Below are 13,456 nucleotides of genomic sequence, written 5' to 3' on the forward strand. Positions count from 1 at the left end.
ATTCTTCTTATTCTTCGAGTCATGGGCCTTCAGTAAACCCCGGGTACTATCTTCGGCAAGCCCATTGGGGATGCCTATGTCAGATAACAGTAGCATAATTATTCTCACAAGTTTTACTCATAGGGAATATTTCAAGAGAATCCACAGGAACATAACATTCATCCTCTTTTGGTAAGCATGGAGGACAATCAAATAATGTAAGAGATAAAGAGTTACTCTCATTAGAAGGTTGGCATGGGTTGGCATGGGTAGCTAATCCATTCTTCCTCCTTTTGTTCATCACTCTCCTCTTCTTTTTCATCCAATGAGCTTTCAGGTTCATCAATTTCCTCCTCTTTTTCATCCAATGAGCTTTCAGGTTCATCAATTTCTTCTTCCACTGGTTCCTGCAAATTGTGAGTGCATTCTTGTGCATTAATGAGTCTCTCTTTATAATCAAAGATATAGGGATTATCACTATAGCTTTCTATGCAAAAATTAAGAATAGAAGAGACATAATCTTTAAGGTCCTTACAAACAACACAAGTTTCATAATTTTTAGACATGAATGATTCTATCTCAGAAGCTCCCATAAATATGACAAATTGTTCTACCTCTTCGAACCCAAAATGAATATAGCTATTCCGATTATAGTTCTTAATAAAAAATTCCTCACTAAAGCCACATTGAAATTTAAGATGTTTAGTATCCTGTTTAGAGCAACAGTTTATATCAATGCGTTTAAGCAAGATTTTAGCAATTGTTTTCAGTTTTTCTATCACAGCACTCATAACTTCACCCGCTCTTGATTTTCTATAATTATTATATAATTCCATAAGCTCCAAATAAGTTGTAGGTTCTCCCATAATAGCAGTTTTTAATTTTTCGGTTTTTCAAATTTTTATGGATTTTTGGGTATATGAGAAAAGTAAAACAAAATAAAAAGAAACTAGAGAGAACTAAACTAAACAAAATAAAACTAGACAGAAATAAACTAAGCACAAATAAACTAGACAAAAGTAAACTAAGCAAAACAAAATAAAATAAAACAGAGAGAGAAGTAGAGTGTACTCCCCAGGTGAACTTATGAGTAGAGCTATGCCTCCCCGGCAACGGCGCCAGAAAATAGTCTTGATAACCCACAAGTATAGGGGATCGCAACAGTCTTCGAGGGAAGTAAAACCCAAATTTATTGATACGACACAAGGGGAGGTAAAGAATACTTATAAGCCTTAACAATTGAGTTGTCAATTCAGCTCGCACTCGGAAAAGCACTAGTAACAGGGGATGATGTGAAAGTAGCAGATGATATGAGAGCAAGTAGTAACAGATAATACAGACAGCGAGTAATAGTAACACAGAGGCAATGGCACCGTAAACTAGTTGATACTACTTCCAATGACATGTAGGAACGAGTATATGATGATGAAAGATGGACCGGGGTTCCCAGCTATCTACACTAGTGGTAACTCTCCAATAACAAGTGTTGGGTGAACAAATTACATTTGGGCAATTGATAGGATTGAAATAGCATTAAGACAGAACATCAAGATTATTAATCATGTAGGCATGTTTTCCATATATAGTCATACGTGCTCACAATGAGAAACTTGTACAACATCTTTTGTCCTACCAGCCGGTGGCAGCCGGGCCTCTAGGGAATCTACTGGCAATTAAGGTACTCCTTTTAATAGAGCACCGGAGCAAAGCATTAACACGCTGTGAAAACATGTGATCCTCATATCTAAGCCTTCCCCTCCAGTTGTCCCAATTTCTGTCACTTTGGGGCATTTGGTTCCGGACATAGACATGTGCAAACAACTTGTAGATACAATCTAAGCAATAAGTATAGAGCTTAAATCTAAGATCATGCCACTCGGGCCCTAGTGACAAGCATTAAACACAACAAGATTGCAGCAACAATAACTTCACAAACTTTATAGATAGACTAATCATAATGTAACAATCCATCGGATCCCAACAAACACAACACCGATTACATCAGATGGATCTCAATCATGTAAGGCAGCTCATGAGATCATTGTATTGAAGTACATGGGAGAGATGATACCAACTAGCTACAGCTAGAACCCGTAGTCCATGGGCGAACTACTCACGGAGCATGATGGAGGCGGTGGCGTTGATGGAGATGGCTTCCGGGGGCACTTCCCCGTCCCAGCAGGGTGTCGGAACAGAGACTTCTGTCCCCCGAAACGGAGTTTCGCGATGGTGGCGGCGCCCCTGGAGTCTTTTTGGAGTTTCGTCAATTGGTGTCGATGTTTTAGGTCAGGACGGCTTAAATAGGCGAAGAGACGGAGTCGGAGGGGCCACAGGGCCTCCTCACACTAGGGGGGCGCGCCCCCCCTTGGGCCGCGCCGCCCACACGTGTGGGGCCCCCAGGGCACCCCTCTGGCGCCCCTCTGACTTTCTGGAAGGTTCCGGGAAAAATAAGATGTTGGGTCTTCGTTTCGTCGAATTCCGAGAATATTGCCCGAACAGCCTTTCTAGAACCAAAAACAACAGAAAACAGCAACTGGCCCTTCGGCATCTCGTTAATAGGTTAGTTCCGGAAAATGCATAAAAACATTATAAAGTGCGAGTAAAACATGTAAGTATTGTCATAAAACAAGCATGGAACATCAGAAATTATAGGTACGTTGGAGACGTATCAGCTAGCACGAGACAACGGATACCAAACAAACGGGGAGAAAGATTTACCCACGTCCGGGGCCCTCGATGAGGTAAAACCCTTAATTCCTGCTTGGTTGATCTTGATTATCGAATATACCAGGTTACAATGGGGTAGCCGATAGGCTGTGCCGGTGGCAAATATTCTAGCGTTCTAGCTCTAACTTGCGGTGGATCTACGTATTGAAGTTGTGTTTCGATAGGCTCTCCCCTGGCCTTTATATAGAAGGCTAGGTCCCGAGAGTTCTTGTCCGAACTCGACTAGGTTACAACAAGATCTATTCTAGTCTTTGCTTGTTTGGTGTCTTCTTGCCTAGTTCATCAAGAATCCCTCTTCGAGTAGGTCTCCTTTGCTGGAACCGACGTATAGGCCCACCTTGGATATTGGGAAATCTTCATGGGCCCCTAGTTGGGCCGGAGGAGGTAGACTAATGTTGGGTACCCGAAGGGTAATGCCCACATCAGTAGCCCCCGAGTGACTGGCCGAAGTAGAGCTTCGGGCAGGGACTATAATTGTCTTCATCCGAATATCCTTTACCATTGAATTTTTTTGATCCTTCTTTGTCATTACAGGTCGAAAGTGCTTGATATCGGGTGCGCATCCAGCGCTCCCGATGGGAGTAACCCCTAAGTCTAAGGACGGATGCTTGCAACCATGCGTAGACTCAAGTTGTACTACTCGAAGATTCTAATGCCAATGCTTTCCGATTTGCCTTCATCACCCGATATCTTTTTATATATCGGGTCTTCAAAAAACTTCGAGTGACATCGTTTATTATGTAAGGGATAAAGTAACGAGACAACTCTTACTCGATAAATCGATGCTAGTTAATTGCCGATGGCAAAACAACGTTACTCTACTCAAGATCAAGTCCCCATGCTCGATCCTGGATCTTCTGGAACCTTCGGGTTCGTTTTTCTTCTTCTTCAGCAGTTTTTATCGGGAGTAGTCCCCGAGTCTAGCTACGGATGCTTGCAACTGTGAGTAGACTCATGTCGAATAACCCAATGTTGCAGATTCCTTCGGATGCTTTACAAATGAGTAGCTAATAATTTTGGTGACACCATCAATGGCGTCATAACTGAAGTTGTGGTTTTGACGGGACGTGACCTGACAGGCCCACTGATGTCTACGGGTGCTTCTATTCTTGTAGACAGTGTTGGGCCTCCAAGAGCAGAGGTTTGTAGAACAGCAGCAAGTTTCCCTTAAGTGGATCACCCAAGGTTTATCGAACTCAGGGAGGAAGAGGTCAAAGATATCCCTCTCAAGCAACCCTGCAATCACGATACAAGAAGTCTCTTGTGTCCCCAACACACCTAATACACTTGTCAGATGTATAGGTGCACTAATTCGGCGAAGAGATAGTAAAATACATGTGGTATAGATGGTGGTAATATTGCAGGAAGTAAAGATGCAGTAAACGAACATGTAGCAGAACAGTAAGTAAGCGGTGTTTGCAGTATTGGAAACAAGGCCTAGGGATCATACTTTCACTAGTGGACACTCTCAACATTGATCACATAATAAAACCACTCTACACTCTCTCGTTGGATGATGAACACCACTAATTGCGTAGGGCTACAAGAGCACCTCAATGCCGGAGTTAACAAGCTCCACAACATTCGATGTTCATATTTAAATAACCTTAGAGTGCATGATAGATCATTGCAATTACACCAAGTACTAACATAGCATGCACACTCGTCACCATCACACTATGAAGGAGGAATAGATCACATCAATACTATCATAGCAATAATTAACTTCATAATCTACAAGAGATTACAATCATAACCTACGCCAAGTACTACACGATGCACACACTCGTCACCATTACACCGTGGAGGAGGAATAGACTACTTTAATAACATCACCAGAGTAACACATAGATGAATAGTGATACAAAACTCATATGAATCTCAATCATGTAAGGCAGCTCATGAGATCATTGTATTGAAGTACATAGGAGAGAGATTAACCACATAGCTACCGGTACAGCCCTTAGCCTCGATGGAGAACTACTCCCTCCTCATGGGAGACAGCAACGGTGATGAAGATGGCGGTGGTGTCGATGGAAATGCCTTCCGGGGGCACTTCCCCGTCCCGGCCGGCGTGCCGGAACAGAGACTCCTGTCCCCCAGATCTTGGCTTCGCGATGGCGGCGGCTCTGGAAGGTTTCTCGTACCGTGGCTTTTCCGTCTCGAGGTTTTAGGTCGAGGAGGCTTAAATAGGTGAAGAGGCGGAGTCGGAGGGCTGACGAGGCAACAACACAGTAGGGGGGCGCGGCCCACCCCCTGGCCGCGCCAGCCTATCATCTGGGCCCACCAGGGCTCCCCTCTGGTGGCTCTCGGGTGTTCTGGAAGCTTCGTGGAAAAATAGGATGCTGGGCATTGATTTCGTCCGATTCCGAGAATATTTCCTTACTAGGATTTCTGGAACCAAAAACAGCGAAAACAAAGAATCGGCCCTTCGGCATCTCGTCAATAGGTTAGTTCCGGAAAACACATAAATATGACATATAATATGTATAAAACATGTGAGTATCATCAATAAAGTAGCATGGAACATAAGAAATTATAGATACGTTTGGGACGTATCAAGCATCCCCAAGCTTAGTTCCTACTCGCCCTCGAGTAGGTAAACGATAACAAAGATAATTTCTGAAGTGACATGCTATCATAATCTTGATCAATACTATTGTAAAGCATATGAGATGAATGCAGCGATTCAAAGCAATGGTAAAGACAATGAGTAAACAATTGAACCATATAACAAAGACTTTTCATGAATAATACTTTCAAGACAAGCATCAATAAGACTTGCATAAGAGTTACTCATAAAGCAATAAATTCAAAGTAAAAGTATTGAAGCAACACAAAGGAAGATATAAGTTTCAGCGGTTGCTTTCAACTTCAACATGTATATCTCATGGATAATTGTCAACACAAAGCAATATAACAAGTGCAATAGGTAAACATGTAAGAATCAATGCACAGTTAACACAAGTGTTTGCTTCTAAGATAGAAATAAGTAGGTAAACTGACTCAACAATAAAGTAAAAGATAGGCCCTTCGCAGAGGGAAGCATTGATTACTATATTTGTGCTAGAGCTTTTCATTTTGAAAACAAGAAACAATTTTGTCAACGGTAGTAATAAAGCATATGTGTTATGTATAAGACATCTTATAAGTTGCAAGCCTCATGCATAGTATACCAATAGTGCTCGCACCTTGTCCTAATTAGCTTGGATTAACATGGATTATCATTGCATAGCATGTGTTTCAACCAAGTGTCACAAAGGGGTACCTCTATGCCGCCTCGTACAAAGGTCTAAGGAGAAAGTTCGCATTGGATTTCTCGCTTTTGATTATTCTCAACTTAGACATCCATACCGGGATAACATAGACAACAGATAATGGACTCCTCTTTAATGCATAAGCATTCAACAACAATTAAAATTCTCATAAGCGATTGAGGATTAGTTGTCCACACTGAAACTTCCACCATGATTCATGGCTTTAGTTAGCGGCCCAATGTTCTTCTCTAACAATATGCATACTCAAACCATTTGATCATGAAAATCGCCCTTACTTCAGACAAGACGAACATGCATAGCAACTCACATGATATTCAACAAAGGTGTAATAGTTAATGGCGTCCCCAGAAACATGGTTATCGCTCAACAAGCAACTTATAAGAAATAAGATACATAGCTACATATTCTTCGCCACAATTGTTTTTAAGGCTATTTTTCCCATGAGCTATATATTGCAAAGACAAAGAATAGAAATTTTAAAGGTAGCACTCAAGTAATTTACTTTGGAATGGCGGAGAAATACCATGTGGTAGGTAGGTATGGTGGTCACAAATGGCATAGTATTTGGCTCAAGGATTTGGATGCACGAGAAGAATTCCTCTCAATACAAGGCTAGGCTAGCAAGGTTGTTTGAAGCAAACTCAAGTGTGAAACGGTGCAGCAAGACTTACATATGAACATATTGTAGGTATTATAAGACTTTACATTGTCTCCTTGTTGTTCAAACACCTCAACCAGAAAATATCTAGACTCTAGAGACCAATCATGCAAACCAAATTTTAACAAGCTCTATGTAGTTCTTCATTAATGGGTACAAGGTACATGATGCAAGAGCTTAAACATGATCTATATGAGCACAACAATTGCCAAGTATCACATTATTCAAGACATTATACCATTTACCACATGCAGCATTTTCTGTTTCCAACCATATAACAATGAATGAAGTAGTTCAAATTTCGCAATGAACATTAAAGATGAAGCTAAGAACATATGTGTTCATACGAAACAGAGGAGCGTGTCTCTCTCCCAAACAAAGAATGCTAGGATCCGATTTATTCAAACAAAAACAAAAATAAAAACAAACAGACGCTCCAAGTAAAGAACATAAGATGTGACCGAATAAAAATATAGTTTTAAGAGAAAAAACCTGATAATTTGTCGATGAAGAAGGGGATGCCTTGGGCATCCCCAAGCTTAGATGCTTGAGTCTTCTTGAAATATGCAGGGATGAACCACGGGGGCATCCCCAAGCTTAGAATTTTCACTCTTCTTAATCATATTGTATCATCCTCCTCTCTTGACCCTTGAAAACTTCCTCCACACCAAACTCAAAACAAACTCATTAGAGGGTTAGTGCATAATCAAAAATTCACATGTTCAGAGGTGACACAATCATTCTTAACACTTCTGGACATTGCTCAAAGCTACCGGAAGTTAATGGAACAAAGAAATCCATCCAACACAGCAAAAGAGGCAATGCGAAATAAAAGGCAGAATCTGTCAAAACAGAACAGTCCGTAAAGACGAATTTTATAGAGGCACCAGACTTGCTCAGATGAAAATGCTCAAATTGAATGAAAGTTGCGTACATATCTGAGGATCACTCACGTAAATTGGCAGATTTTTATGAGTTACCTACAGAGAATCATACCCAAATTCGTAATAGCAAGAAATCTGTTTCTGCGCAGTAATCCAAATCTAGTATGAACCTTACTATCAAAGACTTTACTTGGCACAACAATGCAATAAAGTAAGATAAGGAGAGGTTGCTACAGTAGTAACAACTTCCAAGACTCAAATATAAAACAAAATTGCTGTAGTAAAATAAACACATGGGTTATCTCCCAAGAAGTGCTTTCTTTATAGCCATTAAGATGGGCTCAGCAGTTTTAATGATGCACTCGCAAGAAATAAGAGTTGAAGCAAAAGAGAGCATCAAGAAGCAAATTCAAATCACATTTAAGTCTAACCCACTTCCTATGAAAAGGAATCTTGTAAATAAACAAATTCATGAAGCATAATGCAACAAGCATAGAAAGATAAAACAAGTGTAACTTCAAAAATTTCAGCATATAGAGAGGTGTTTTAGTAACATGAAAATTTCTACCACCATATTTTCCTCTCTCATAATAACTTTCAGTAGCATCATGAGCAAACTCAACAATATAACTATCACATAAAGCATTCTTATCATGAGTCTCATGCATAAAATTATTACTCTCCACATAAGCATAATCAATTTTATTAGTTGTAGTGGGAGAAAATTCAACAAAGTAGCTATCATTATTATTCTCATCATCAAATATAGGAGGCATTATATCATCATAATAAACTTTATCCTCCATAGTAGGCGGCAACAAAAGACCACTATCATTATAATCATCATATATGGGAGGCATATCATAATCAACATAAACTTTCTCCTCAATACCCGGAGGGCTAAAGAGATCATTCTCATCAAAACCGACCTCCCCAAGCTTAGCATTTTCCATATCATTAGAAACAATGGTGTTCACAGCGTTCATACTAATATCATTGCTACTAGCATGCAAATAAGGTTCCATAGGTTTTTTAATTTTCGCATTAAACCATTCATGTCTTAACTCAGGAAATAGAATAAGAAGCTCATTGTTGTCCATTATGCCTAGCTAGTGTAAACAAGAAACAAAAAGATACAATTGCAGGATCTAAAGTAAATAGCTTCGAACACTCACGCAACGGCGCCAGAAAAGTACTTTTACCTGGGACCGGAGTATGAGTGCCTTTAACCTTTCCTCCCCGGCAACGGCACCAGAAAAGTGCTTGATGTCTACGGGTGCTTCTATTCTTGTAGACAGTGTTGGGCCTCCAAGAGCAGAGGTTTGTAGAACAGCAGCAAGTTTCCCTTAAGTGGATCACCCAAGGTTTATCGAACTCAGGGAGGAAGAGGTCAAAGATATCCCTCTCAAGCAACCCCGCAATCACGATACAAGAAGTCTCTTGTGTCCCCAACACACCTAATACACTTGTCGATGTATAGGTGCACTAGTTCGGCGAAGAGATAGTAAAATACAAGTGGTATAGATGAGTGGTAATATGTGCAGGAAGTAAAGATGCGATAGAACGAACATAGTAGCAGAGAACAGTAAGTAAGCGGTGTTTGCAATATTTGGAAACAAGGCCTAGGGATCATACTTTCACTAGTGGACACTCTCAACATTGATCACATAAATAGATAAATGCACACTATACACTCTCTCGTTGGATGATGAACACCACTAATTGCGTAGGGCTACAAGAGCACCTCAATGCCGGAGTTAACAAGCTCCACAACATTCGATGTTCATATTTAAATAACCTTAGAGTGCATGATAGATCATTGCAACTACACCAAGTACTAACATAGCATGCACACTGTCACCATCACACTATGAAGGAGGAATAGATCACATCAATACTATCATAGCAATAATTAACTTCATAATCTACAAGAGATTACAATCATAACCTACGCCAAGTACTAACACGATGCACACACTCGTCACCATTACACCGTGGAGGAGGAATAGAACTACTTTAATAACATCACTAGAGTAACACATAGATGAATAGTGATACAAAACTCATATGAATCTCAATCATGTAAGGCAGCTCATGATATCATTGTATTGAAGTACATAGGAGAGAGATTAACCACATAGCTACCGGTACAGCCCTTAGCCTCGATGGAGAACTACTCCCTCCTCATGGGAGACAGCAGCGGTGATGAAGATGGCGGTGGTGTCGATGGAGATGCCTTCCGGGGCACTTCCCCGTCCCGGCGGCGTGCCGGAACGGAGACTCCTGTCCCCCGGATCTTGGCTTCGCGATGGCGGCGGCTCTGGAAGGTTTCTCGTACCGTGGCTTTTCCGTCTCGAGGTTTTAGGTCGAGGAGGCTTAAATAGGCGAAGAGGCGGAGTCGGAGGGCTGACGAGGCGACGACACAGTAGGGGGGCGCGGCCCACCCCTAGCCGCGCCAGCCTATCATCTGGGCCCACCAGGGCTCCCCTCTGGTGGCTCTCGGGTGTTCTGGAAGCTTCGTGGAAAAATAGGATGCTGGGCATTGATTTCGTCCGATTCCGAGAATATTTCCTTACTAGGATTTCGGAACCAAAAACAGCAGAACAACAGAATCGGCCCTTCGGCATCTCGTCAATAGGTTAGTTCCGAAAAACGCATAAATATGACATATAATGTGTATAAAACATGTGAGTATCATCAATAAAGTAGCATGGAACATAAGAAATTATAGATACGTTTGGGACGTATCACCCACCCCTGCTCTGAGCAGTCTGTTTGGGATATGACCGATCATTGCACTTCATCCTAGGCGTCTGCTCGATTTCCGCGCGTAGTGGAGGTAGTTGCCCTTTGGTGTGATTGCCGTGGTGACACGTGGTGACCTAGATCTGCATCCAATGTTTACGGCACAGATCCACCAGACCAAATCCTTGGTAATTTTCCCCTTTATAAAGAGAAATACATATTTTACTCTCTTTCTTCCTCCTATTGCTCTTTTCTTCCTCTGCTCTTACAACTCGTAACGGCCGCGCCACCACCACCGTCATGCTTCATTCACCGCTATCTTCGAAGAAATTTCAAGATGGTGAAGAAGAAGGGCGGCGCCGTTGCAGCCAGTGTTGCCACAAGCACCACTGGTCCCAAGATCTCTACAGCCGCAATGAAGAAAGTTGCACCGGAGGCTTCCGCCGCTACCACCAAGGAGGCGCCCGGCGATTGGCCTACTTCGACAATATCGAAGCGTGACGAAAAGAAGGCACGCAACCTCGGCCTAATCCCAGACAAGGAAGGAGACTTCATCCTACCAGGTTCAGATTCACGCCCCAATCCTCCCGCTGGTTTTACCGTAATGTTTGCCGCATTCTTGTACCATGGGTTATCCTTGCCAGCACATGAGTTTCTTCGGCGTCTTCTGCTTTCGTATGGGATCCAGCTTTGGCAATTAACTCCAAACTCTATCTTTCACCTTGCAACCTTTATCACTTTCTGCGAGGCTTTCCTCGGCATCGATCCTCATTGGGGCTTATGGAATAAGACTTTCTTCATTAAGCGTTATAGAAGTAGCAATGGATCCTTCATCACCGGCGGGGTTGGCTTTGTTGTTCGAAAAGAAGTGAACTACTTCAATTTCTCAGTGAGAGAATCAGTCCAGGGATGGAGGTTGAAGTGGTTTTATCTTAAAGATCCATCGACAGCTGGTCACAACACATGCCTGCCGAAGTTCGTTGATGTCCTTGAAGCCATGCCAAAGAAATCTTGGAAGAACGTACTGACAGCCGAAGAAAAAATAGTAGCCGACAAGTTATTTTAGAGAGTATTGGAGATAAAGGATTCCGATGGTCAAACGATGATCGGCACCGAGGTTGCCACTGTATTCTTGAAGCATTGCATCCAACCGGTCATGTCTAGAGCTCATCAGATGTGGTTGTACTCGGGTCCCAAGGACGAGACTCGAATCACGTCGCAAAACTGTCAGAAAAGGAACTGCTGGATGAGGTCAGGCGCTTGACCCATTTTAGCCAAGAAGATTCAATCCCCCTGCCAGTCCTTTATGAGCCGTATGACCTTGCTCACCAGCCATCCGAGGTAATCTTTTAGCTTTTTCCTGTCTATGCTAACACTTGCATCCGACATATTTTGCTTCGTTTTATCGAGTCATTGTTTGTTCTGGCAGATTCCTCCGACTGCCGAATATCTTCCAATTGTAACCGAAGATTAAGAAAATCCTGAAGAAGGTGATTCTACCGCCAATGTAGGATCTTTTGCAGAAGTAGCCAATGATAGTGAAACTTCCAAGGAATAAGACAATATCCCTAGCAACCCCGAAGCTCCTTCTACCGATCATAAAAAGCTTGATGACGAATTAACCGATACAGCAGAGTCGAATCATGACAATGATGTTGATCGTGCTCCCTTTGTTCATGCAGCTCCGGAGAAGCCCAACGCTCAACCGCCAAAGAGACCCTCAGGCGGCTTCACTGATGAGGACAATTTGCTTCTTGATTTGTAAGTTCCTTCCGCTTCTCTCGAAGTTGATTTGTATTGCCTTTTCACATAGTGATATGTTTGCTTGCAGGGAGGAGGGCTTTACCGAGCCTCCTTCGAAGAAGGCGAAGGCTATCCCCAGCAAGCCAACTCCCGCAGCATCCGAAACTCCGGCTCCACCAAAAGCTGCTTCAGATCCTTCGTCTCTCTCAAAGGGAAAAGAAGTTCCTTCGGCAGCTATCGTCTGTCCTTCGCCTCATGGGGAGCTCGTGAGTGTTTCAACTTTTCTTTTCCTTGATAATGGTTCTCTCTCTTCTAGCCCCCGAGTCTACATTCGACTGCTTGCAATCGAGTATGGACTCGAATGGTTTTTAAACGTAAGGATAATACTGTTTGATTTGTATTTTCTCACAGGGCATCCATACTGCCGTAAAAATTATAAAGGATTTCGCCTCCCAATTCTCTTTGCTTCAAACCGATAATGCTCAGCTCCAAGATGATGTTCTGTCGAAAACTTCACAGCTTGACCAAGGAGTGAAAATAGATGCCACTGCCCGTCAAGATGCGGACTCTTTGAGGAAAGAGCTTGGTCAGCTGAAGAAGAAGCTGAAGGAGGATGAGAGGTCCAAGCCTAGAAGAAGGAGAGGGGGATCTACTGCACAAGTCCACCACAACCTTGCTGGGTAATTTTTATTGCCCTATCTTCAACTTCCGTTTCGTTTAGTTTCATTGGCTTTTTTACTTCTGCTCTTACTGCTTGCAGGAGTTGCCGATATTCCTCTTGACTCTGTAGGCAAGCTCCCAGCTGGTTCTGATGATGCCGTTTCTATGGCAATTAAATCCGGCGATCTTCTCCAGAAGAACAATGCGGTTTTGTCGAGATTGCACGCCATGATGTTCCCGAAGGCAGCTCAGAACAAGACTCTAGGGCAGCTGGTGGATGCGTTCTCCGTCGATGCCGAAAGCACCATCGAGGTATTCAAACGCAACTCGCGTACCTACGACGCTCTCCTTGCCTTCCAACTTCTGATGGGGTACAACTTCAAAGCTGATATGGAATTGGTAACGATGGAGTTGCCGAAGGATCGGTACGTGTAAGCTATCAACCTTAGCCCTTTTAAAGTGCCGACGTGTAAATGCGCGCTGCAACTTCTTGATCTGGTGGAAGCTAACAAGTCGCCAGCCGGAGGAGCTTCCCCAAGCCTGTCAACACAAACCCAAGCTCCTTAAGTTTTTCCTGTCAACTTGTAACTTGATACATTTGTTTCGAACAATGGATTTTATAAAGCCTCCCTTGTAATGAATTCAGAGCTTGCAATGTTATCAGTTCATCTTTTGCAACTGTTGTCGAGGGTACTCCTCGGCAATGCCCTCCGTATGGGGCTTGGGGTAGATGGAATCCTGTAGGCTGACACGAGACATCGGTTATCAAACAAGCGGGGAGA

This window comes from Lolium rigidum, chromosome 4 (assembly GCF_022539505.1).
Source record: "Lolium rigidum isolate FL_2022 chromosome 4, APGP_CSIRO_Lrig_0.1, whole genome shotgun sequence".
Classification (NCBI taxonomy): Eukaryota; Viridiplantae; Streptophyta; class Magnoliopsida; order Poales; family Poaceae; genus Lolium; species Lolium rigidum.